This window comes from Pinus tabuliformis, chromosome 3_2 (genome assembly GCF_031772625.1).
Source record: "Pinus tabuliformis cultivar Carrire ecotype Pingquan chromosome 3_2, CPIR1, whole genome shotgun sequence".
In the NCBI taxonomy this organism is placed as follows: Eukaryota; Viridiplantae; Streptophyta; class Pinopsida; order Pinales; family Pinaceae; genus Pinus; species Pinus tabuliformis.
This window is the reverse complement of record NC_142302.1, coordinates 1,076,703,940-1,076,730,958: the sequence shown is the minus strand read 5'-3', so window position 1 is coordinate 1,076,730,958 and position 27,019 is coordinate 1,076,703,940. Positions and strand designations below refer to the sequence as shown.

The 27,019-nt window shown below is 41.1% G+C and overlaps 1 pseudogene across 1 annotated transcript in view; it reads right to left on the bottom strand.

Moving 5' to 3' along the window:
- Window positions 1-14,223: 14,223 nt before the first annotated feature.
- Window positions 14,224-27,019, bottom strand: part of LOC149184401 (uncharacterized) — a 101,540-nt pseudogene continuing 88,744 nt past the window's right edge. The window contains exons 6-8 of the transcript XR_016256800.1: window positions 16,187-19,099; window positions 15,291-15,847; window positions 14,224-15,182 (exon numbers count right to left, since the gene is read on the bottom strand). The product of XR_016256800.1 is annotated as an uncharacterized LOC149184401 (transcript). The remainder of the gene's footprint in view (window positions 15,183-15,290; window positions 15,848-16,186; window positions 19,100-27,019) is intronic.

The following is a 27,019-nucleotide window of genomic DNA, read 5'->3' as shown; positions in this document are numbered from 1 at the left end:
CCAATAATAATAAACCGACATGATGAGCATTATCATGCAGGGCAACAAGAAAAATATAGTATGCAAGATGAGCCATTTCTGGAAGGTCAGTCAAAGGTTCAAGTTGAAGTTGTAGTCATGGGTCATCTAGTGCAAACAGATACATAGACATTAAATAGGGCATGAAATTTTCCAATAGAGGACTTTTGGGAAAGGATCATGCATTTCAAGACACATCTTATGATGTTGAAGCAAAAAGTTTGGAAAGTTTGAGACATTATCTTACAGGAGAATAGAAAAAATGAGGAGCTCATAGGGGTATGTGGCAAATCAACGACCCAGCTATCTAATGTTGAGGAACGACTCAAGTCCCTCACAAGGCTGCAAGAGGAGTACAAAGAGGAGTTTCAGAGCAGTGCTCTTTAGGAGTACATAGATAAGGCTTGCAACGCTACCAAACCACCTTTCTGTATTGGGGAGAGCAGGGCAAAATTCTCCAAATGGATCATGTTGGATGACCGTGTCGAGCAGCATGAGTTGAGCATCAGGCAACATCAACATGGTAGACTTATTCCATGTGCAGGAATTCATGCATTATATCGTCCCCAAAATATGGATTGGCGAGAGATTATGAGTTGAAACTCTATTGATGGGATACTCTTAGCCAATAGCATATTATAGCTTGGGTCCTATGGCACAGGCAATGATGGAGGGCTAAGATGGTACCATAACCCACAGGGCTCAGGACTTAGGTGGCATTATGATCCAAGAGAATCCATTGAGGGAAGGATTGGTCGAAGGATTGTTTGGGATCCAAGTATCGAAGGATCCATTTAGGATCATCTAACATGGAGGTATGGAATAACACACTAGGTTGTATGGGATCATGGTATCAATGCTTATGTTGTGGATAATAGTGAATTGCTTGAAGACAAGCAATCTTTGGGTAGGAGGATTTGTAATATTCCCTTTCTTGATCTGGCCAAAATGGACGGAATCGGTCCATGGTATTTACCCATGGTATGTTGAAAATAGCTACAAGAAATGCTAAAAATAGCACTGCTATAAATAGCATTTCGGGATACCTTCCTATTTTAATTAGTCCCTAAACTAAAATAGAGAAGTAAAATTCAAATTTGATCTTAGCAGCTGTTTGTAAAATAATTAATTCATTCATCTTGAGTTAATTAGTTGTAGGAAATCAAACATGAAGTCTATGTGAAGACATGCAACAGTTTCTCCATTGATTGAGGAAGTTATCCCTTGATTAAAGGAGATCATAATGAGTTGTACCTTGAGTTGTAATAAGTTAACTCAGTGATCTGAGTTATGTCTAGCTAGATTAGTTCAAATAGTTTGTTGAACTAATTGTGAGTTCAGTTAGCTAATGCATGCATGCATGTCACTGTTGCACTTCAAATAACTGAATATTCTCTCATAAATAACTCATGCATGCCAGTTCATTCAGATACCTAGTTGAGATCAGGTGATGGGACAGTGTACTATCAGTTGTAGGAATACTCCTTGGAGGATATCTCTTGCATGTAGAAGGAATTCATTCCTTGGAGATTGCGTAGTTACTATTGAGGTTGATGGTTGTGTGATGAGGCCAATTCACACAGGTGGTAGCGTTGGACCCCAAGAGAAACTGCGCAAGGAAATAGGAGGCTTGAAGGGCTGAAGGAAGACATATGTTGTGTCTATTCAGTCTGTGAGTTGTATTGTTCGATTGTGCTGAGAGCTGGATGGCTTGTGCGCTGATGCTTTGTGTAATCTGAACATTTTTCCACTTGTATGATATTACAGAGATCGGGATTTTAGGCTGAGGCTTTCCCCAGAGTATTCTTCTGTGTTCATGTGTGATTGTTTTCTCATTCTCAGTTATATGTGTTCTATTTGATCTTGCTCATATTCAATTAAGCTTCCGCAAAGTTTGTTGTAAAAGTAGATCTTGTATTTTGTTTTAGTATATTGCATAATCTATTGATCTACAATGAGAATTTCTACATGGTATCAGAGCAAAGGTGATCAAAGGAGAGAACTGTATACAAGAAGGGAGAAGTTCGAAGTTTGAGGTTCCTGAATATAGAAATCAAGTTCTTATCACATCTCAATTTCACCAATGGCGTTCAACGGTTTAAGACTCGATTATGCCCTTGATGGCAGCTCGAATTATATAGCCTAGAAGGATCACATAGAAGCAGTATTAGAAAATAACGGTCTAAAGGACTTCATTGACCAAGAAGTCCCCAAGCCCACAGTGGCTAATGCTACAAAATTGGCGGAATGGAAGAAATGTGTGGCTAGAGCAAGGAGAATCCTTATGGAGGGAGTTCGAGACCACAGTGTCGAGTCTCCATGGGAAGGAGACACTGTTTTCGATGTGGAAAACATTGAAAGATCTATACCAAAATAGTAGCGATCAAAGGAAGCTGGCGCTGAAAGACAAGCTTCAGAAAATCAAGTGTGAAAAGTGCAACACGATCTCTACGTATCTAAACAAGCTCACCACCTGTAGGGATGAGCTTGGAAGTGTAGGGATCACGATAGTCGATGATGACATGGTGAGTCTTGCGCTCCGCGGTCTTCCTAAGACCTGGCATAGCTACCAAGACTCGGTAAATGGAAGAGAAAAACTGTCAGATTGGGAATGACTTTGGTCGGATCTGATGCAGGAAGAGATAAGAAGAAGCACCAAAGATGGATCCTCATCAAAGAAAGATGATGAGGAAAATCTAGCCTTAGCGAGTAAGGCGAGGAAAGGGAAAGGGAAGGCGTCCCAATCCAAATCAAGTTCTTCCCATGGTGGGAAGAAGTTTGACAAATCGAAAGTGCAATGCTTTCATTGTCATGAAGTGGGCCATTATGCTACAAATCGTCCACAGAAGAAATCCAAGAAGGGATCCTTGAAGGGATCTGATGGTGAGGCACTGACCTCACAGTTTGAGTTGGATTTCTCTCTTATCGCATGCATGGTTTCATCCATGGTGGGATGTGTTTGGTACCTGGACAGTGGAGCTTCATTCCACGTCCGGTGACAAGAATCTCTTCAGTACCTTGGAGGAGAAGGATCTCCAAATGCGGATCGAGATGGGTGATGATGGAAAGTACCGTGTTTCAGGTGAAGGTACGGTTGTGTTTCATAAGGAGCATGGAGCTCCCCTCACCCTGACTGATGTAAAGTATGTACCAAGTCTGAAGAATAATCTTGTGTCCATTGCTATGATGTAGTCTTTAGTAAAGGAAGGTATTCCTGAAGCATATCGGCACTGGAAAGACTAAGAGGATAGGGATTCAAGTTAAGAATCTCTACAAGCTAGAGGTAGACCACTATGCTGCATTGAGTTCCAAAGCTGAGATGGTGTAGAGCCAAGATGTTGGCGAGCTATGGCATAAAAGATTGGGCCACTTGCACCATGGAGCCCTGAAGATCATGCAATAGATTTCTACATAACTTCCCAAGGGAAAAATGGAGCAGACGAATACATGCAAAGGTTGTACCTTGGGTAAGTATGCGAAATCTTCCTTTCCGGATCGAGGCAGTAGAGCTGGAGCAATCCTGGAGCAATTTTACTCAGATGTTTGTGGACCATTCTCTACAGCCTCCACCGCTAAACAAAGGTACTATGTTATTTTTATTGATGATTTTTCTCGTAGATGTTGGATCTACTTTATGCAAAAGAAGGATCAGACCTTCTTGAGGTTTTGTGAGTTTAAAGCCTTGGCAGAGAAAGAATCTGGAAAGAAAATAAAAGCCTTGCGTAGCGACAATGGTGGAGAGTATGTCTCCAAGCAGTTTAAGGACTTCTGCGCTGCAGAAGGAATTAAACGAGAGTTGATGACACCCCATAACCCACAGCAAAATGGGGTGGCCGAAAGGAAGAACAGATCAATTGTGGGAGTAGCTCGAGCAATGTTGCATGACCAAAGCCTACCACTTCATTTGTGAGCCGAAGCATGCAATACAATGGTATACTTGCAGAACAGAAGCGCGCACCGTATACTAGTAATGAAGACACCTATGGAGGCCTTTTCTGGGAAGCGACTAGATGTGAGTCACTTCTGAATCTTTGGATCATCGGTTTACTGCCATGTGACCAAAGATGCCCGGAAGAAGCTAGATCCAATAGCTGAGTTGGGAATACTTGTGGGGTACACAGATACACCCCACAACTATCGGGTGTTCCTACCTACCAATCAGAGGACTGTGGTACGCAGAGATCTGAAGTTCGACGAGCAGAAAGCCATGCGAGTATCACTTGAGAGAGAGCTCAAGTTGCATCCAGATGAGGAACTTTCAGTTCCCAAGGAGGAGGAGTCTCAGATTGATGCGGAGCAGCCACATGTAGAGGATCCAAGAGTGGAGACATCCACTCATGCTGAGTCTTCAAGAGATGGGCAGAAACGCTCAAGGGAAGCTGACAGGTTGATGTTGGATGCGCGAGAGAATGTGGGACAGCCATCTTCTCAGCGCAAACAGAGGAGGTCGCCCGAGCGGTACACTGGTTACATGGCCCTGGTTGGGGAGTGTGTAGAGTCTGAGCCTTCTTCATTCGAGGAGGCAATGCAGCGATCAATGTGGGTTGATGCAATGGTGGAGGAGTACGACTCCATTGTGCGGAACTGTGTTTGGGATGTTGTCCCAAGACCTTAGGACAAGTCAGTGGTGAGTTACAAATGGCTTTACAAAGTAAAGCAGGCAGCTAATGGCAGTGTTGAGAAACATAAGGCAAAGTTTGTTTCACATGGTTTCTCACAGGTCGAGGGGATCGACTACGATGAGACCTTTGCTCCTATAACAAGGTACTCATCTATCATATCGATGTTGGCACTATCAGCTCAGATGGGTTGGAAGATCCATCAAATGGATGTGAAGATAGCATTCCTCAATGGGAAGATTGAGGAGGAGGTGTACATTGAGCAGCCAGAAGGTTTCGAGACCTTCGGTCGTGAGTCGCATGTGTGCCAACTCAAGAGGGCTTTGTATGGGCTGAAGCAAACACCCCATGCTTGGTACACCAGAATCGATAGCTATTTTACCAGGTTGGGCTTCACCAATAGTGAAGCAAATGCGAACCTTTACCACATCATGGTAGAAGGTAAGCCATTGATCATTGTTCTTTATGTCGATGATCTGATTTTGACAAGTGATGATCCGCTAATCTAGTCTTGCAAAGAGGACCTTGCAAGAGAGTTCGAAATGAAATACATGGGTCTTATGCACTACTTTCTAGGCATGGAAGTGTGGCAGAGAGATGGAGAAGTTTTTGTGTCTCAAGGCAAGTATGCCAATGAGATCCTCAAGTAGTTCCATATGGAGAAGTGCAAACCCATGTACTCCTCTAGCTGGGAACTAGAGGAAGGAGAATGCTACTTTAGGTGAGGTAGTAGCTGCTATTGTTTATCAGCAGCTGGTGGGTTCACTTATGTATCTGGTGAACACACGACCCAACTTATACTTTGCGGTGAACCAACTGAGTCAAGCTATGGTTTAGCCTACCACGCTGTTTTGGAAGGCAACGAAGCATGTGCTGCAATACCTCAGAGGCACATCTTAGTTTGGATTGTGGTACAGACGGACAGAGGGAGTGAAGCTTCAGGGCTTCATATATGCGGATTGGGTAGGGAGTCCATCAAACTGGAAGAGCACTTCTAAAGGAATCTTCAACCTTGGTTCAGCTACAGTTTCCTGGTACAACAGGAAATAGAGATTAGTTGCACTTAGCTCAGCAGACGCTGAATACATGGCTGCTAGTCAGCTGCATGTGAGGCCATTTGGATGCGGAAGATTCTAGTGGGATTGTTTGGTCAGAGGATGGATCCTACAGCGATCTACTGCGACAATCAGAGTTGTATCAAACTTTCTGAGAATCCAATTTTTCATGACAGTTCCAAGCACGTTGATATTTGGTATCACCATCTCTGAGACTGTGTGGTCAAGAGGATCATGTTTTTGTATGTTTCGACCGAGGAACAGGATGCAGATATTTTGATGAAGGCATTGTCAAAATGCAAGTTCGAGTTCCACGGAGACAGGATTGGGGTTACTGATAATCCCTTTCTTGTTGAGAGGGAGTGTTGAAAATAGCAACAAGAAATGATAAAAATAGCACTGCTATAAATAGCATTTCGGAATACCTTCCTATTTAGTTAGTCCCTAAACTAAAATAAGAAGTAAAATTCGAATTTGATCTTAGCATCTGTTTGTAAAATAATTAATTAATTCATCTTGAGTTAATTAGGTGTAGAAAATCAAACACGAAGTTTATGTGAAGACATGTAACAGTTTCTCCATTGATTGAGGAAGTTATCCCTTGGTTAAAGGAGATCAAGATGAGTTGCACCTTGAGTTGTAATTAGTTAGCTCAGTTATCTGAATTAAGTCCAGTTAGATTAATTCAAATAGTTTGTTGAACTAATTGTGAGTTCAGTTAGTTAATGCATACATGCATGTAACTGTTGCACTTCAGATAACTGAATATTCTTTCATAAATAACTCATGCATGTCAGTTCAGTCAGAGACCCAATTGAGATCAGGTGATGGAACAATGTACTATCAGTTGCAGGATTATTCCTTGGAGGATATCTCTTACATGCAGAAGGAATTCATTCCCTGGAGATTGCACAGTTACTATTGAGGTTGATGGTTGTGTGATGAAGCCAATTCACACAGGTGGCAACATTGGACCCCAAGAGAAACTGCACAAGGAAATAGGAGGCTTGGAGGGCTGGAGGAAGACATATGTTGTGTCTATTCAGTCTGTGAGTTGTATTATTTGATTGCGCTGAGAGCTGGATGGCTTGTGAACTGAAGCTTTGTGTAATCTGAACATATTTCGACCTGTATGATATTACAGAGATCGGGGTTTTAGGCTAAGGCTTTCCCCAGAGTATTATTTTGTGTTCATGTGTGATTGCTTTCTCATTCTCAGTTATATGTGTTCTATTTGATCTTGCTCATATTCGATTAAGCTTCCGCAAAGTTTGTTGTAGAAGTAGATCTTGTATTTTGCTTTAGTATATTGCATAATCTGTTGATATACAGTGATAATTTCTACATGGTATCAACCTATGGTATATGCCTTCAGTGTTCGAGGGAAATAATAAAATATGGCCTCTAGAAAGGCCATCAAGCCTAGAAAAAGGGATAGAAGTTAAGCATTGGGATCATTCAGGTTTATCTATCTTGTTATGTTTTTTATAGAACTTGGCGTGGCCAGTTCCAGTTTGATCCCAAGGACTCCCATGGGTGTTATTTTGTCTAGTGGATCCATCCAGGGTCCACGATTGTGCTTAAGTGCATTTGTCTTCTCTTTGATAAGCAGTCGTGTGTGCCATTGCAAGGGCTTGAAATTTATTGTATGGGCATGTACTATTTCTTCAGTTATTAATATAAATAAAGGCTACATTTTCATATCTGTTTTGTTTTCGGTATTTTCATTGCAAGAATTTTTAGAAAATCTAGAGTGTACCAGATCTGTTAGAAATTTTGATGTTTGGAATTTTACAGTGACACATAGCATTCTATTTTGTTTCGTTACATCCACTAGCTAAAGAAATAATTATATGTATAGAAGCCCACAAGGGATGCATTTCCTCAGGATATGGAGTTGAGGTTTTTCAACGCATTGAAGAATGCCTTTGCACCTATGCCATTTTATGTCATTGGTGCACATGTATATTTTCTCTTTTAAATCATATGTATTCTCTCTCTCTCTATTATATATATATGTGTGTGTGTGTGTGTGTGTGTGTGTGTGTGTTGTGTGCATGTGTGTGTGTTTTTTGTGCAGAAAATTGTTAACATAATTTTCCATTCTCCATATAATTCTACATAGATATTTGAATAATAATATGATAGAAGAGCCTCCATCTATGGTAGATGTAAAAACATTCGACTTTGAAGGGCCTTCCGCTGAGGCTGAATCTCTAGGGTATGTCAAGATCAATTTTCTAAAACTTACTTCATAGGAACTAACTGATTTGTTATAATTTACTTCATGTGAACTTATTGGTAAGGAGAGATAATCGATATTGACATGAGTCTTAAAGGGGATAAGAGCACATGCAATTCTCAGTGATTTTGGTGTAACAAAAGCTTCTCATACCAAGCACACCTAATCTTAAGGCATTCCATTGTTTGCAACACAGATCTTGCAGAAGGTTTTTGAAAACTCTAACCTTCATTGTGAAGAAGTTTAAAATGGGAAGATAATAGTGAATTTCTTCAAGCACCAAAAAACTTATGATCTTATGTTAATGGACAAAGGAAGCTGAAAATAGAAAGTGAATTTCTTCAATACTTTCTTAGAAAAAGCATTATTAGCATGATCATAATACAATCTAAATTAGAGAAAGCATTGTTGTTGGCATTATGATACAGGTATGATATAGGCATTTTCCTTGATGGCAACTCACTCAGATGACAGAACATAGTGCAGTAGGTCAATAGCAAAGAATTAATGATCAGAGAGAGGTATCCGCAGGTTCACCATGAAAAAGTAGTGTATACACATGGGTTAGCAGACCAAAAGGAGCGTATAACGTACACACGCACTTTCACAGAAGGAAAGGCGCATACATGTTGGAAAACTAAGTTTTTCTCCGTGGTATTTGGTCCATGATATTTTGATCCATGGTATTGGTCCGTGGTATTTGGTCTGAGGTATTGACCCCAGGTATTGGGTCCAAGGTATTGGTCCTACGTGGTTTTGGACCATGGTATTGAGAGAGGCCTAAACCTATATAAGGAGGAGAAGATCATTAGGCCAAGGTGGGCAAGTGGTGCAAGTATTGAATATCTGATGAAGTGTGAGATCCAGTATGTTGGTTATGGGTTTGTGATGCTTTGCTTGATCTAAACCAAGGATGCACCTATGTGGATAATGATGAATGATGGATCGAGATCATAAGGCTTGGAATGTATTATCGTTATGTGGTTTGATCATGAATAGACTAGATCTGAATTATTGACGAATGTTTTATTATATCAATGTTATGATATGGGTATGACTGATGTCTGGAATAGTTGCAAAGTTATGAATAGATATTTGCAGATCTGTACGCGGGTTCACTTTGGAAAAAGCGCATATACACGCTAGTTCAGCTCATCAGAGTAGCGTACATAGTATGAAGTATGATGTTTGAAGTTGCAATTGGATCTGGTTGTTTTTGCAGAGTTCTGTGTTCTGGTGACTGTGTTTTGTTGACAAGGTTTCAGTAATTCAGTGTTGGGTGATTCAGAGATTGATGATGCAGGTGGTGATTGATTTTGTGCTTCAATGTTGTTGATGGGTCCAGTATGAAAAGTGGATGAAACGTGGCCTTCAGATTATGGTGTTGTGCTTCAAGAGTATCCAATATGAAAATTTATGAAACGTGGTCCCTGGAGGAAGAGAGAAGGCCATAGCCTTCTGTAAGTCAGTGCCTACGTACTGGTAAACATATCGGCCAGTACAAGAGCCAGGGGGTTGGAGCTCCCTTCCAATAGCAGCTGGAAAACGAGTGAAGGTTGGAGCCTTTAGTACGTCGGTGCCTATGTACTAGTAAACATATCAATTAGTACAAGAGCCAAGGGGTTGTAGCTCCCTTCCAGTGGTAGCTGGAGAACAAGAGAAGGTTGTAGCCTTATGCAAGTGGGTGCCCCCGTACTAGTATGAGTCTGCGCCAGTACAAGATTGTAAACAGGTTTATCTTATATTAAAGGAAGACGACAGCGGGTGGTTTTTGTCCCGCATTGGGTTTCCACCTTATATCATGGTGTTCATGTGTGTTTCTTATGTGTGATGATCTGTTCTGTTTTTACTGCACCTGGTTACTGTTTATATGATTAATGAAGTTCTGATGCACTAATTAAATATCAACATATGATGAATTAATTGAATCATAAGTTTACTGAATAGACGCTAGTTGCATTAAACACAGTTGTGTGTACATGCGAGTTCCCTTAACTGAAGTAGCGTATATGAATCTGATTATGGAAATGAAAAAGTTATTGATTTGCTAATACTGATTCACCCTCCCTTCTCAGTATTATTTCCAACAATTGGTATCAAAACAAATCCTATGGAAGAAGCTTGATCGCTTGAAGGAGATCCGTAGAACAATGGGAAAGAAAGAGCATCAGAAGAAGAAGACATCTTAAAGGAACAATGACAGCTTGTCGTTAGGTGGAAGCAATTATTTAGATTCTAAATCCCCTCAGATTGAAGATGAACAAGCAAATGAAGCATGAGATAAAATCATAGCTCAACAAGATCTATTTAACAAAAGGGAGAGTGCCCTCAGAGAAGAAGTTATCAACGTAAAAGCTCAGCGGGAGTGTGCTTTCATAGTATGTCAAATGTTGCAGTAGCGGAATGAAAAACAATAAAATGAGATTCTCAAATTAAGGCAACAATTGGAAGAAGGAAGAAAGTCTGAAGAAATCTTGAAGAAGCAATATCTGGAAAAGGAAGAACAACATCAGGTTGAGGTAAATATCTTGAAAGGTAAATTAGAAGAAAAAGATAAACTATTACGATTTCAAGACAGTACTAAGATTTTGGATGATATTCTTAGTAGTCAAAGGTCGCCTGCTATCAAAAATGGTCTTGGTTTTTATGAATCTGTTGAAGGTGAATCTAACTCACAAGGTGAGGCAAGGAACTCTAATGCAAAATCTGAAATGATCAACAAAAAGATGAGAGGTCAACCTCATCAACAACCAAGGAAAGAAATCCTTCAAAGAAAATCCTTTACTCCTAACTGTGGAAGTGATAGACGGTTATTTCCTCCGATGAATAATATTGAATGTTTCATATGTCATAATTTTGGACATGTTGCAGCCAGATGCAGAAGTAGAATGGTTCAAGACCGTCACATAGAAAGATCATCACATTTCAGGTACTTTAAAAGATATTGTTTTGCTTGCAATATGTTTGGTCACAAAGCCATTGACTGCTATAGAAGGAATATGAAACATGTAAGATGTTATGCATGTAACAAGCTTGGACATATAGCAAAGGAATGCTGGAGAAGATTTTGGGAACCATACCAAAAGGAGAAAACATCATCACAGTCAAAGATATGGAAGAAAAAGGAAGTATAGTCAGAAAGATGTGGCATAACAGAGTATACAGACATAACAGACTCAGAGGGAGCTGAAAGTGTGAAACTTCAATGTTCTAAATCTCATACGCAAGTTTCATGAAGACAAGTCGCGTATATATGCGAGTTCAAAGCTACATAGTCGTGTATATGTTGGTTTGAGGAAAAGCAGTGGGACAGACTCAGGAAAAAGGGTCTTATATGGTTTAGTCAATTATTTGTTATGTTTGATGATTGTTACAATCTGTTGATGATGTGTGGAAATGTGTTAGTACTCATAAGATGTTATTGATCCTCACAAGTTAACTTTATGTATATCTCATTGATGATGATGCCTTGATACTTCTTGCTGATATATGCATGATCAGATCTGACAGTGAACAGATGGAATAGGTTCAGGGGGAGCATATACTTCGAATAATGCATTGTTGGCATTTTGGTTAAAAGTCTTTGGTGATGACGTGTATATGGCTAAATGACACATCTTGCTATGACACTTGGGGTCGCACTGTTGGTATTCAGATCAGATTCGTGGATGATTACTTAAGTGGCATATTATTGTTGGTTGGCCAAGAAAATGGTATCGCAGGTTACAAGTCTAGATGCTTATGGTGCAAATCATATATGGTGTATGATAGTTGCTAATGACCATCATGGTCTTGTTTAGATTGCTAGTCTTTGTTATAAAAGTCATGTATATCATTTGATGTAAAGGTCATGAAAAGACCTAAGTTGTAACCCCACTAGGCATGGGAAAGATGATGTAATGATTTCTATTTTCAGTCATGTATAAACATTTGGTATATCCCCACTTGGTTGGGTGGATGAATCAAAATTGGTGTATCCCTACTTGGTTGGGAGATTAATGAATCATTGGTGATAGGAAGGTCATACTCACGTAATTGAGTTGTAGAGTCATGTTATTCTTTTGAATATATTTTTGCAGACTCTACATGTGCTCAAGGGGAGCATGGACGGTTTAGTGCATCTCAGCAGGGGGAGCTCAATCAGAGATTTCAGCATGTACTCAGGGGGAGTATGGACAATATAATGTATATCTAGGGAGAGAATATCTTGGTCCGCCCTTTGCCCTTGATGTCAAAGGGGGAGAGTGACTTGGTGTCCAAAAGGGGAGATTGTTGGCATTATGATACAGGTATGATACAGGTGTTGTCCTTGATGGAAACTCACTCAGATGACAGATCATAGTGCAACAAGTCAATAGCAAAGAATTAATGATCAGATAGAGGTATACGCAGGTTCACCATGACAAAGTAGCGTATACACGCGGGTTAGTAGACCAAAAGGAGCATATAACATACACACGCACTTTCACAGAAGGAAAGGCGCGTACATGTTGGAAAACTAAGTTTTGGTCTGTGGTATTTGGTCCATGGTATTTTGATCCATGATATTTGGTCCGAGGTATTGACCCTAGGTATTGGGTCCAAGGTATTGGTCCTACGTGGTTTTGGACCATGGTATTGAGAGAAGCCTAAACCTATATAAAGAGGAGAAGATCATTAGGCCAAGGTGGACAAGTGGTGCAAGTATTGAATATCTGATGAAGTGTGAGATCCAGTACATTGGTTATGGGTTTGTGATGCTTTGCTTGATCTGAACCAAGGATGCACCTATGTGGATGATGATGAATGATGGATCGAGATCATAAGGCTTGGAATGTATTATCATTATGCGGTTTGATCATGGATAGACTAGATTTAAATTATTGACGCGTGTTTTATTATATAAATGTTATGATCTGGGTATGACTGATGTCGGGAATAGCTGCAAAGTTATGAGTAAATATTTGCAGATCTGTACGTGGGTTCGCTTTGGTAAAAGCACCTATACATGCTAATTCGGCTCATCAGAGTAGCGTACACATTATGAAGTATGATGTTTGAAGTTGCAGTTGGATCTGGTTGTTGTTGCAGAGTTCTGTGTTCTGCTCTGTGTTATGGTGAGTGTGTTTTGTTGACAGGGTTTCAGTGATTCAGTGTTGGGTGATTCAGAGATTGATGATGCAGATGGTGATTGATTTTGTGCTTCAATGTTGTTGATGGGTCCAGTATGAAAATTGGATGAAACATGGCCTTCAGATTATGGTGTTGTGCTTCAGGAGTATCCAATATGAAAGTTTATGAAACGTGGTCCCTGGAGGAAGAGAGAAGGTCGTAGCCTTCTGTAAGCCAGCACCTACGTACTGGTAAACGTATCGACCAGTACAAGAGCCAGGGGGTTGGAGCTCCCTTCCAGTAGCAACTAGAAAACGAGTGAAGGTTGGAGCTCCCTTCCAGTAGCAACTAGAAAACGAGTGAAGGTTGGAGCCTTCAATAGGCCGACGCCTACGTACTAGTAAACATATCGACTAGTACAAGAGCCAGGGGATTGTAGCTCCCTTCCAGTGGTAGTTGGAAAACGAAAGAAGGTTGTAGCTTTCTACAGGTGGGTCTCTGCATACTGACATGAGTGCGCTAGTACAAGATTGTAAACAGGTTTTTCTTATATTAAAGGAAGACGGCAGCAGACGGTTTTTGTCCCGCATTGGGTTTCCACCTTATATCATGGTGTTCATGTGTGTTTCTTATGTGTGATGATCTGTTATGTTTTTACTGCACCTGGTTACTGTTTATATGGTTAATGAAGTTCTGATGCACTGATTAAAGATCAACATATGATGAATTAACTGAATCATAAGTTTACTGGATATACGCTAGTTGCATTAAACACAGTTGCATGTACACGCTGGTTCCCTTAACTAAAATAGCGTATATGAATCTGATTATAGAAATGAAAAAGTTATTAATTTGCTAACACTGATTCACCCCCTCTCAATATTATTTCCAACATGGTTAGCCTGATCATAATACAATCCAAATTAAGAAAATCTAACTATTGCACATAATACCTACATGATTTTATATTTTCCACCAAAATATGTCATGTATGGTTTTTACTATCGAGACCGCATATTCTTTTCCCTCTATTTCAAATATTATTATATATATTCAAAAGGTCAAAAAAACCATACTGCTATCCGCGTGTTATTTGCACCTTCTCGTGGAAACGTATTTGTTGGAATTAAAACCAAGGTCACTCACCAAAAAGATAGCAATACAAAAACCAAACTCACTGCCCAAAAATAGCAAAACCAAAACCAAAACCCTGCAAATGAGAAGTTGAAGATCACCGTGGTTTTTGTACATCTGCACCTGGGTTTGTACGAAAAATATATGCACTTCAACCAAAATACCGAATCACAACGACTGCAGGACACTTAAGGAGTACAGTACATCAGACCACCACCGTCTTAGCAGAATAGTAAAACTGCTGGGAATTAAATAGTAACAGTTTACATTACAGAGCACCACCGATTGCCTGTAGCATCTGCATCACTGTTTTCCGAACTGTGAGACATTCTTTCCAGTATGGCCTTGCAATCTGGGCATTCAGATGTTTGCATTGCTCCTCGACATTCACCCACCACGTAAAAATGGTCATTCTGGCATTTATACCAGTGCCCTCTTTCTCCCATCTCCTTACCCTTAACATCAATTACATGTCGTTTAGCATGATACACGAATATCAGATCCCCTTTGATTTCCGCAGTCTTTTCATGACCAGGGTTTCTCCGCAGAATAAGGTCGCAAATCGCCAACCCAGTAGCCAGGTCATTCTGAACAGAACAGACCAATACCCATTGGAGAAGTGCGTCAATGGCTAACTCATTATCTGCTATTTTAGAATCAAGGTTTTTGTTGTTTGAATCAGATTTCAGACCAAGTTTTGGAAGCTTTGCCATCATGATTTTCTTATAGGTGCTCTGCTCTATGATAAATCTGAGATGTGGTATTGCTTCCGTATCGGCACGCAACCCACAGAGAGCACACGCCTGTCCAAGATGAGCTTCAAGAAGCCCTGGATTGCTGCTCAGACCTTCCATGAACTCTTGTCTCGCTGCCAAATATTTTTTCACCTTTAGCATATCGTTCCCTCGCTTCACTTTTTGGAATCCAATAACTCGCTTCTTCACTTCTTCAATCTGTTGCAACTTTGTCTTCACAATGTTTGAATATCGCAGCGTTCTTCTGATAGGCGAACTACATTCAGGACTGCGTAGCAAAGAAATTCAGAAGGTTCATATATTAATTAGAATAGATAGCCATTGCACAAAAGAAATATTTAATTGTCATATTTATATTACAAATAGCAGAACTTACCACTGCTTTAGCTTCACTGCAGTAGCACCTGCATTGTCCATGTCCATATGAGTATCGAGCACACCAACTTCAAATATATGTCCACATTCTACGAGCTCCACAAACCTGGCAGATGGATCACACTTGTCTAGAGCCACCAGCGTACTGTGATGTGAACTCTTGTGAGCGCAAACCCTGCAAAACCTGGGGCAGGGCTCCCCGCATAGACCTAGGCAAGGATGCCCACACTTTAGAGTTTTTGGGCAGGGTTGGTTGCAACGAGGCCTGGTGCATGTTTCATGGCAGGGGAGATCACAAGTATGATGCTCGCACTGCCATTCGCATTTTGCCATGCAAGGCGTGCATAAGCTTCCGCATATAAGACCACAGTTACTATGAAGGCAACTTTTTTGGCAAATATTTTTGCAGGGAGGACAGATCTCAGAGCAATCGGCCATGCATCTGTGGCCACATGGAAGAGACCTGAAGCACCGTTCCATGCAGGGAATGTGTGAAGTACCTTGCTTGCATGACTTGCATGTTCCTCTGCAAATATGTTCACATCCTGGCCTCAGGACCTTACCACAGGGCTGGTCACAAATGAATTTACAGGGGTCTTCATAGCATAGCAACTCTGCCTGATGTCCACATGGCAAGGCTTTGATGACATTTACTTTACAGGGTCCGCAAGGTCTTCCACACTTTTGTTTACATGGATGACCGCAATGAAGTCGAATTGAACATAATTCGTTGCAGATGATTCCCCTGAGAGGAGTGGAGCAAGGAAGAGTTATGCGATTGCGGTGGCCACATGGAAGAGATCTGAAGCACCGTTCCATGCAGGGAATGTGTGAAGTACCTTTCTTGCATGACTTGCATGTTCCTCTGCAAATATGTTCACATCCTGGCCTCAGGACCTTACCACAGGGCTGGTCACAAATGAATTTACAGGGGTCTTCATAGCATAGCAACTCTGCCCGATGTCCACATGGCAAGGCTTTGATGACATTTACTTTACAGGGTCCGCAAGGTCTTCCACACTTTTGTTTACATGGATGACCGCAATGAAGTCGAATTGAACATAATTCGTTGCAGATGATTCCCCTAAGAGGAGTGGAGCAAGGAAGAGTTATGCGGTGGCAACATCTAGGTTGAAGACTCTTCGAGACAGGGATCTGGCAAGGAGGGCAATATGTGGGGAAATGGCATATCTTCGGGCACTGATGACCACATGTCTCGAATTTCTTCGGACAAGGCTTGGGGCATATGATTGAGTCATGGTCAGATGGATGACACTGCCTAGGACAAGCATGGCCGCATTTTAACTGATATTCACATGGTCTTCTGCAACCTCCGTCCTCCATTCGTCTGAAATCTTCGGCTACAGAGACTTTTATTTCTGTTTGTGGATGCCTTTGGCAAGTCAGTGTTAATGCCGGTCCAATCGAATTGGAATTCTCTAATTTCTGAATTATTGACTCCCACAGAGTACTTTTAGATGCTAGAAGCTCTGCATTGCCAAAGATGTAAAGCCCTGTCTTGGCTCTCGACAGTGCCACGCAGACCCTGTTCACTGTCTTGAGAAACCCAATATTTCCTCTTGACCCTCCAATTCCCGGTATTTTATTGCTCCTCACCAGAGACAATATGATAATATTTGCTTCTTCTCCCTGATAATTATCCACAGAACAAACTCGAGGGGTAGGTGAAGTGACATCATCTATCTCCTCGTTTTGGCTATTCCTGGGGCAAAGACGGTCATTTAGATCTCTTTGAATTTCACTCACCTGGCCTTTATACATTGTCAGAACTGTAATGTCGCTGTTCTTATATCCTTGTCTGAGAAGATAAACACAAAGTTCCACTGCAAGCCGGGCTTCGCTTATGTTAATCTTACCATTGGTATTCGAGATCTCGGATTCCATGGCCTGATGATCTAAGAAAAACACATCATTTCTAATTCCTTTGATGCTTTCATAATTGATTACGCTAGAGTGGTCGCGCAATGTGGGATAGATATCTGTTATTAATCTTGAAATTGCGGGCTTCATTCTTCTTTGGCATCTTAGGGTCACATGCTCGATCCCGCCGCTTATCAATCTCTCAAAGAGGGAGACATCCAATTTGTATTTGGTGGCTAATTCATACTCTGCAACAGAAGGACGCAACTGCAAGTGATCGCCAAGGAGAATGAGATGTTGGGTGGAGGAGCTAATGCAGGGCAGAACATGGGCTTCCAAAACCTCGGCAGCCTCTTCTATCACCACTATTTCTGCTCGTAATGCCTGGAGAATGTCATAATTTTTAGCAGCCCCAGTGGTTGTCATTCCTACAACCTTTGCTTCTCTTAAAATTTTGAGGCTGGTCATATGATCATGTTGAAGTAACCCACCACATACTTCTCTGTATCTCTCAGATAGACGATGCAGTTCCTCCTCAGCCTTTTCTTTGGCTTTCTGTAACCAATGATTATGCAGCTTGATCCTTGATTTTTGGGGCAACAACCATAAATCCTGGGAACTAAGTATGTAGTCCAGAGGTGTATCTGCCGAAGAATATTCATTCCACACTCTCTCCTTCAACCATAAATCTTCTATGGTCTGACCATTAGCTGAATCCTTGCTATAGAGAGATTCAATATGCTGTTCTGAAGCTATACCCGATAGCATCCCTCTGGAGATTTGTGTTGCTCTCACACACGCTGTGCACCTTCTGATCTGCTCTTCCACATTTCTTTTAGCACGCATTAGTTCTCCGTGTCTAACACGAAGTGCACCAAAAGTACTTGGACCACGTTTGAGGACATTCAAGCTTCGCTTCAGCATAATTTCATTCTTTGATCCGCCACCGATTCGAACAATATTATTTTCTACGGAATAAATGGATTCCAGGAATTGATCCAGTGCATGGTTGGTATAACAGATTACCAAAATAGGACCACAGTGGACATTAGAAAGGAGAATCCTCGCAATGGTTAAGCCGACATAGGTTTTCCCAGTTCCAGGAGGGCCCTGAATAATAGCCAGCCTCTTTGTCAGGCACAGCTTCACGGCTTCCATCTGGCTTTCATCTAAGGTGGAATTCCACTGTGGCCATTTCTGCAAGATGTGGATTGCGCTTCTGCCCAAATAATTTCGGATCCTTGGAAACGCACATTCTAAGTTATATAAATCCTTGAACTGCCTTTTCTTCAGATAACCTGGCTCTGTAGGTTGGGTTTCTAATGATAGAAAGTGCTCCCAGAAAGGAAGCTCTTTCATTTCTGGCCGTTGAAGACATTCCAAAACATGGACATAGGCTTCATAGTATGCAGTTGACTGGATCATTTCATAGGTTCTGTTCTTTACTAAACTCGCTAACTTACCTTCATTGCTGGGAATCAGCTTCAAAGCAATGCTTCCCTTCTGAAAGCTAGTGCTGTCTGCGTCCTTGACAATTCCCCATACATAGTTCCGAAATCCATCGCAGGAAATGCACAGCAGTGAGCCAGACATCATTTGTTTCGATGAGCTTGAATTTGCTGCCTCCTCCTTTGTTGTTTTCAAAAGGATGCAGTGCTCCAGCCCTCGATCCCCACATTGGATTCCAATAAATTTTACATTCTTGTATCTAGGGATATTATCTGGAACAATGTTCTTGCGGAAACCTTGAATTGCACCTCTGAGTGAGGCAAAGCAGTCCTCGCGGACCAAACGAAAGTGCGTGGATAAGTATTCATCAACACTGTTATAAGTCTGGCATACTTTGTTGATAGGCAATGGTTCCGGACTCTGAGAAGATATTTCATCTTCAGTTGGTAGAATTGGCAAACTCCCCACATCTGTAGATCCCTGTGCAATCAGCGATGAAAATTTAATTCGTAACTATCTTCTACAATCTAAAACAAAATTTTAATTCGTAACTATCTTCTACAATCTAAAACAAAATTTTCTTTTAAGTACAACTCAAAAAATTATCCCATCACATAAAACAAAATTTTCCAAAGTAAAACTCAAAAAAATTATCCCATCACATAATATATATATAAGAGAGAAATATGAGGGCAATGTGTATCCATTTTTATATGAAACCTGGCGATGAACCACGATCTCACCAAATCCAAAGACCAGAAGAGTCCAGTAATACAGGTTGATCCAGAGCTGCAGGGCATTAATAACTGTGTACATATATCAAATGGCTTATAAAATTATGCAGTTTATTTTTAGGTAGGAAATTTATTATGGAATGACGGTATTAATTTTGTTGGAGTAATTCTTATTTGTGATTTGAAAATTTTAATTAAGAATGAATTATAGGGACGTAAGATTATGTGGTTGGTTAAAATGGAATAACTAAATTTAAATGAACTCTTATGATTTATAATTTTATAAGAAGTGAGATGTACATTACATTTAGTACATACAAATTAAAGGTGGACCTTGATATCATTATAACATAAATTGACTTAACTTGATTTAGTCAAGTTATTAGCGGTTTTTTAGTAGTTATCGAAAGGATAGATTTCACTCTTGTCATTCAAATTTTAAAATATTTTCAAAAATTTACAATTTGCAATTTACAATTGAGTTAACTTCAACATTAATAATATTGGTTGATGTAAAATTTAGAAATATTTCCAAAATTTACAATCAAATTAAATTTATAATTATATTTATATTTATTATTTGCTTAAATTAATTTGTTTGCTCTTATAAGAAAATAGATCAATTTCCACAAACTTATAGAAGATTTTAGTTATGATGAATTCAGAATTAACATAATTTTTTTAATATTTAAATTAATTTAAAATAGAAGACAATTTCCAAATTTGAATCATAATAAAATTGGGACTTGTCTAAGTAGGTGACAATTGGGAAGGGTGCCACATTCCTCCTGCTAGATTTGTTGAGGGGTGGTGATGCTTTTTCGATCACGATCATTATTTCATTTTCTAGCTGTTATGAGGTTGCGTAAGGGTCTAAATTCTTGATGCTCTGAGAGTCTGATTGTCTGATAAACCTGGGAATTCAACGTTGGATGAAGGAATGTTGTTTACGTGGCCCTGACTTCATATTATAAAGAAAGGATATTTTATGGTGGGGAGGTGTTGATCCCAGAGTGGTGGGGTCCCTACTTTTCACCCCTAGTTGTAGGTTGGGTGACCGCCTGGCACGTCTTTTCTGTGCACTTGGCGCATACTTCTAAATGCCTCAGATTGAATAACATGAAAAACATTGATGGTCGTATTGAGATTTTAAATGTTGATGTGTTTGCCAATGAGGCCTTCATTCATGCCACTTTGGAGGTTGAATTGAAATACCTTAATAAACGATCCCGCGTGACAGATCTTGGCCCCTCAGATCGTCTATCCCTTCTCCCTGCTTCAAATCTCCCCATAGGTGGACTTCATGCGAGGCGTCGGGAAAAGGTTTATTCTCACCAGGACAATAGATTTCGATCAAGGAATAAGGATCGAGGAAAAATTATCTCTCCATCCTCTAAGACGAAACTGCCAAGTTTTGGTTATAATGTATTATGGGATAGAGTTATTAGTTTACAGAAACGTGCACTTATCGAGCGTTGGGCATGTGCGGAACCTCCTCTTCAAAACATGCAGGACTGGATTAGGACACATGGAGCTCCCATTTTAGGATATTCTCCTAAAGCTAGTTGACTAATGAACTCTTGGTATAGCTTCCACTCCCTGCATCAGGAGTCAGGACGACCTGGAACGCATCATGGGGCAACCATGGGTTCGTGGGAGAAGTTTTTTTACACCTCCATCGATGGTATGTTGGTTTTAATCCCTTTCATGTTACTCCCAAGAATAATTTTGTCTAGGTAAAATTGTCGGGTTTACCATTAGAATTCTGCACCAGACATGTCCTGAAGGAGATTGGAGATGCAATTGGAAGGTTTATATATATTGACCCAGGCTCTTTGGGTGGTCGGGATAAGCGGGTGGTGTGGATATTGGTTGAACATGGTTTCTCTAGTGGGTTCCCGGAGCATATCGACTTGGAATGGGGCAACTTTTTCACAGAGTCACAGACAATACTTAGACTACTGGGGCATTCCTTTTAGATGTTTGTTGTTCCATTATACTGGTCACCTTTTGGATTGATGCCCTAGACAACATATGCAAAGGGGTGTTGGTCGGCGTCGTTGTGGAGAAGTGGTTCAGATTCTGATTTCAAGAACTGATGTTTCTACTAAGAAATCTCTGTTCAATTATGAATTTTCGTCTCTATTACTCTCTACTTCTACTTCTCCTTGCCCTTCCCCCACCCCTGTGTCAACCCCCAAAAAGAGTCAGGGTCTCTCATTTTCTCATGGGATACCCATCTTCCACTTGCCTCGGCCCCCCGCCCGCTGTCTTCGCCCCCTCTACCTTCTGGGCCACCTCAGACTTGCCCTTCCCTTCCCCATACTAGTAACCCCTCTATACCTTTTTGTCCCCCTGCATCCTCACCACATATCGATCCTCCCCTAGCAGATTCTGGTCTTACTCGGAATTCGGTTTCCTCCCCCCATTCCCGTGCCATCCCGGGACATGACAACTCCCGTCACAACTCGATCGAGAGAGATATTCAGTTCTTGATGGTCAACCCTACAATGGATCTTGATGCTCTTTCCATCCACAAAGGCCCATCTCACAAATCCCCTCCATCAATCAACCTTAATTCGACCCGCAATATCATTGTTAGAAGACGTGGGGGTAAGGGGTCCCGGCCTACAAGAAAGGTTCAACAATTCCTACACTTTCTAGATACTTCTGATTTGAGAGATATTCCCATCATCTCTTCATATAACTCTCGGGTCCTTGGAGCAGTTGCGCCCGCCTCTAGGACCTCCTAATGAATTGTTTGTCTCTGAATTTGAGAGGTTTGGGAGATCTATCTAAAAAACTAGCCCTCAAACACCTTTTTGGATCCATCCGACCTTTCATCATAATGCTACAGGAAACTATGACTATGTCTGCAAAAGTCATTTCATATTTCAATTCTTTTCTTCCAGATTGGTATATGGTTGTTGTGGATTCTTGTGGCTTATCTGGGGGTTTTGTTGTACTATGGGGCCCTCGATGGGCCACACTACAGGCATATAAATGTTTTGTTGGTATTCTATTGACAGAACATATTCATGGAGTAGCTGATATAATTCATTTCCTAAATTTGTATGCACCATATAAAGATCGAATTTCCTTTTGGGATCGTATGGAGACATGCGATATTCTCAAAATTGTATCACTCATTTTGGCCGGAGATTTTAACGCCACTATATACAAGGAGGAATGGCTGGAGATTTTAACACCACTATATACAGGGAGGAATGTTGGGGGTCTCGATGCAAAAGGGCTCTGATTGTTGACCATTTATATCACATCTTTGATTCTAATCACTTGGTGGACATTTGACCCAACCCTCTCTCTCTTACTTGGCATAATGGAAGATCATATAGGGAAGCGACTAGACTGCTTCTTAGTTCATGAGAATCTGATTGGAAGACTGGGAAATTGGAGATCCTGGGTTGATTGCACTTTTATATCAGGCCACCTTCCCATAGTTTTACAGTGGCGGTTGAAACAAATTCAGTTGGGGATTCCCTTTAAATTCAACAAAATCTGGTTAGAGGATGCAAAATTCAATGAATTGATAAAAACTACTTGGCTATCAGTGACGAGGGAAGCGAATATTTCTCCAATGGCATTCATCTCTGAGAAACTACAAATTCTTAAAAGTCGGGGCAGAATTTGGTAGAGACTCGAGAAGAAATCACTCTCTCAGGAATTGAAGGATATTATGGAAGAAATGGTCTATCTTAGAAGGGACATGGAGCAAGGCGACCCTTCTATATCTATGTGGGATACACTGAAATCTTTGGAACACAGAAGGAGGCACATTCTCCAGATACAAGAAGCTACCTGGAGACTGAAAAGCAGAGCATTGTGGCTCAAGGAGGGGATAAAAACACTCATTTCTTTCATAAATATGCAAATCACCGGAAAAATATAAATTCCATTTGGCATATACTTGGAAGGAATGGAGAGAAGGTGTATACGACTGGGGAGATACAAAGAGAAGTTGTACACTTTTTAATACCAGGCTCAATTGGGCGTGGACATTGAAGATCAGATTTGGGCTACACGATGGAATACTCCCAGATGTTTAATGAGGAACAAAATGAAGTCTTATATAGCTCGATTTCCAAAGATGAAATTCTTCAGGTACTGAAATCCTTTTCTAAAGATAAATGCCCAGGCCCAGACAGTTGGACAATGGATATTTTTCTGCGCTTCTTTGATTTAATGGGAAAGGAACCTCTAGAAATGGTGGAAGAAGCGAGGATATCCGGTAAGGTATTTGAATCCATTAATTCTACATTTATTGCACTGATCCTGAAAGTGACTGAAACTTCTACCTTCTCAAACTTTAGACCTATTTCACTCTGTAATACTTGCTACAAACTTATATCAAAGATCATTGTGGAGCAGATTAAGAATACTCTCTCTGTCCATATCTCTCGGGAACAATTTGGCTTGCTCTATAACAAGTTGATTCACTCCATAACAAGTTGATTCACGATGCGGTGGCTACTACACAGGGAGCTATGCATTCCATACATACAAAGAAATTGAAGGCATTGATCATGGAGGTTGACTTAAAGAAGGCATATGACTGTGTCGATTGGTCGCTCCTGCATCTCATTCTGACTAAGATTGGTTTATCGATCCATATGGTTGAGTTGATCATGGCTTGTGTCACATATGTTCAATATGAAGTCATTGTAAATGGATATCCATCTAGATTTTTCAAAGCAAGGAGGGGACTATAGCAAGGATGTTCACTCTCACCATTACTCTTTATCCTGGTGATTGATGGAATCAATCTTAAAATAAACGTTGCACGGTCCTCGGGCCTGTTCTGTGGTATCCGCCTGGGATCCCGTACTGATATTACACACAAGTTTTTCCTGGCCAACATCCTCACCTTTGGAATGGTTTCCAAACAACAATGGTTGACATTACACTATATTACCCATAGATTCGGTGCTGCTACGGGGATGATGGTTAATGAAGATAAATCTTTAATCATATACTCTTATGGTGATCAGGAGGAGATAAAAAGAATTACATAACTCTTTAATTTCCGTTCACAACCCTTAGTGGATGGACTTACTGTTGTAGCAGCTGCAACACCCTCCAAATTTTGGCTTGTACTCAAATTTTAGAGCTTACTGTGGATCCTGTGATCATTCATTCCTTAGTCACTTATTTGGTACGCTGATGATCTCAAGCTTCCCTCTTCGATCTTAAGAGTCGTTCACGCTTTTATCTTTATATCGTATGTATCATCTTTGGGCATGGGGATTATCACTTGTCATGCAAAGGGAAGATTTTTTTGCTTTAAGGGGCCATCTTTGTGAGAATGGGTTGTCCTCACCACATAGAAATGTTTCACACTCATTTCACGCACTCTTGCACAAGTGTCGCCTTTATCCTCTCAAAGTATCTCATCGGAGCCGCACTTGTCATAAGCTACTGCAAAGGTTGTTGCATTAAGCGTAGTATGCTTTTATATGTTTTGGATGGTCTATCTTGTATCAGTAATTGTTCAAGTGTGTGATCATAGTCAAGTTCTATCACTGTTCACACCAATTCCATTGATCCCACACTTAGCCAAATTCTGGAGTTTCCCTAGCAACCTAACCTCATCCAACTTTCTTGAACTGCGCACTTCGCATCTGCAGCCCTCAAGCTTTTCCCTTCCCTTCTGGAACTGCACAATGCGTAGAAAACCCAGCCTCCCTTAGCATCCAAAACTGCGTAGTGGCTTCCTCTAGTGTCCTTCCCTCAGTTGGAACCCACTGTCTCCAGAAATTGTGCAGTTTTGTCCCTTAGGCATCTCAGCTGCCCAGACCTCCTTTCATCCTAAAACTGCACAGATGTGTCCTCCCAGGGCCTCATCCCACAGCAGTCACTGCCCACTGAAACTGCGTAGATGTGTCCTCCCAGGTCCTCATCCCCCAGCAGTCACTGCCCGCTTAAACTGCACAATTGTGTCTCTTAGTGGCCATGAAGAAGGATGACATGCTAGATGACTCTCAAAGAGATGAGGAGAAAGATAAGGAGACCAAGAAACCCAGGGTACGATAGAAGATCGAGACCGCATGAAGACTCCATTTGATGCATAACCCTTTGGAGGGTAGGTATGGAAAACAAAGCACATCTTTTTGAAATACACCTCTTAGTGTAGCATGAAGGACCGCTTATCATTTTAATATCATTACGTCTTCAATGACATGCATGGTTGCAAGCACTGCCAGTGATTCCATTTGTTTCCTCTAAGTGTCTTGCTCCCTTTCGCTTGTTGGATCAACTGTCGTCTTTTGGCATGTTTGGTTGTGATGTCATGTAACATTTTGGGTGACCTTGAAGGTTGGTATTTGTATATACAAGTTGTCCTAGCCATGTAAACACCTATCACACTCATACACAAAGTTCTAAGCATTGTCGCACAAGTGTCATCACGATCGTCCTAAAGTCTATCTCAAGTGTCGCACTTGTTGCCTTTTGTTCTAGACAGTCTCACGAAGAGTAATGCTTTGTTTTGTTGTTCCGGTGGTCTATGTTGTTGTGTCGTCGAATTATGCTAAGTGTGTGATCACAATGTCAAGTTCCTCACAAGTTCACTTGCCTCCCACACTTAGCCATTTTCCTGAAAATCCTTTCGACCGAACAACTCTTTTTCACCGGACCCTGAATGAGCTACACACTGCGCAGTCTCATCCCTCAATGATGTTGCTCTACTACCTGGAACTGTGTAGTGCGCAAAGATTATCCCCTAGGATAGTTGCACTGTGCAATCCCAGAGTTGAGCAACCTGCCTTCCTTCCTAGAATTGTGTAGAAGTTGCCTCAAGCTCGACCTGAACTGCGCACTTCGCAAAATCAGTCATCAAGCCTCCTCCCTGTCTGTTGGAACCCCACAATGCGCAGAGACCTAAGCCTATTTTTCCTCCTAGAACTGCGTAGAGGTGTCCCCATAGTGTCCTCCCTTAGTTGTGACTCACTGATCCCAAAAACTGCGCAGATCTATCCTCTATGGTCCCTCTGCTGCCTAGTCCTGCCTCCCCTCAGAAAACTGTGCAGACCTACCTTCTAGGGTCTCACCTTGCAGCTGCCACTGATGATCTCGACTGTGCAATCCTGCCTCTCAATGGCGTCTGCGCAGTTTTTCCAGGCAATGAAGATTGTGCTCAAGAGTTCCTCAGCCAAGCCTGAGTTGCGCTCTGCACAGTCTCAGTGACCAGTCTCCCTCCCTGTTACCTGGAACTATGTAATGTGAAGTTACTAGGCCCTCTTTCCCAAGCTCAGTCCATGGATAACAGCGCATCATCTTAGACTTGGAAGTTTTTGGATTTGATGTCGTCCTGTCATGACTGAATTGCAGGAACAGGTACACTGTTAGATCATGGGGAGATGATGAAGAAGGAGAAGAAGGAGCAGACATGCTAGAAGACTAACTTACAGCTGGACAGACAAAGAAGCTTATCAAGTACAAGCAAAGGGAACACATGCATGCAATCACCTCCCAAGACCAAAGATCATTGAAGACCCCACATCATCAAGCTATGTGGAGGAGAAGAGAAAGCACATCCAAAAACACATCCATCACTCAGCAACAACAACGCTTTGACATTGTCACCTCAGCAACCTAGTCCATGTCAGCAGTGTCATGTTAAGTCGTGTCATGAGTTGTCAAAGGCCAC